We start from the raw sequence: 1149 nt of genomic DNA on the forward strand, positions 1-1149 counted from the left end.
CTGTAACCCCTCACTCGACCATAATGCTCTGGGCCCATCAATTCAGCGAGCACTTGAGCTTTAACATGATTGGTCGCATCGGATGATGATGACCCCCCAACGCGCTCTGAAATAAGATTTGTTGCCCTATCCTATATCCCTCAAAAAAAATTCAAATTAATGTATGCCAATAATAGAACAAAAAAAAAATACAGCACAAGCCAAAGATGAATACATACAACTATATCTCTTGACTCCTTCCGGACAAAGCTGCCATCTTGGTGGGTGTGAGTCATCTTATAAAACTCCACCCTACCAGGCTCCCTCCCATTATCATCCATCTACAACAAAAAGTATATTTTAAGAGTATACATGCTATATGATAGAATAATTTAAGATAAATTTAAAGAGTTTCAAAAAAGCTTACGAATTCAGCTCTACGCCTCGCATAACTCATGGAGCCTGAAGTGTGAGAAACAATCTGTGATGCTCGAGCAGCTCTACCAATATTGGAATATGTCTTTTCCAAAAAATAATAAACAATGAAATTTATACAATGTACAAATTTCTAATCTATAATAATAGTAAATACAATCTAAGGTATTGAAAAAATATACACAACCTGAGCTCTCTCAGAAAACCAGTAGTGGACAAGCTCCCTCCACTGATGAGAGATTACATCTGGAGGACAAACACGGGCCACCTCCTCCTCAGTCATGCCCTCGTGCTTCCTATCCGCCTTTAGCTTTGCCTTATATTCTTTTCATTTGCGGTTGACGGACTTCAGCACCCAATCATGGCTATTTGCAGGAAGGACAAACTTTGTCTACATCAAAGTCAAAAATGTTATATCAATGTTAAATCAAAAAATAATTAAAGATAGTAAGCAAATTCAATTCTTTACCTCAACAACTCTAAAAAGCTCAACCTTATACGAAGGAAGCATTTCGTTCCATTTCGTATAGTTGAGCGGACACAATTGTCCCTTCCGCGCAACCGATCCTAAAAAGTGGATAAAATGCTTGCAGCATTCTTGATGGGCTACCCCAGTTCGTTGCAATGGACGACAATCTTCTCATCCTCAGGTAGGGTCCATACGTCTCGTGCTCGAGTGGGCCCTCGTGTTCTCCTCACTCTCCCTAGTCCATCTATAAAATAAGACGTCCATTA

At 39.6% G+C, this 1149-nt stretch overlaps 1 long non-coding RNA gene across 1 annotated transcript; it reads right to left on the reverse strand.

The window, feature by feature from the left end:
- Positions 1-286: 286 nt before the first annotated feature.
- On the reverse strand, positions 287-744 carry LOC120110365. Its single transcript, XR_005511297.1, has 3 exons — positions 602-744; positions 407-499; positions 287-320 (listed from the first exon to the last, which is right to left on the reverse strand). It is a non-coding gene; the product is annotated as an uncharacterized LOC120110365 (long non-coding RNA).
- Positions 745-1149: the final 405 nt, after the last annotated feature.

This window comes from Phoenix dactylifera, chromosome 4 (genome assembly GCF_009389715.1).
Source record: "Phoenix dactylifera cultivar Barhee BC4 chromosome 4, palm_55x_up_171113_PBpolish2nd_filt_p, whole genome shotgun sequence".
Taxonomy (NCBI): Eukaryota; Viridiplantae; Streptophyta; class Magnoliopsida; order Arecales; family Arecaceae; genus Phoenix; species Phoenix dactylifera.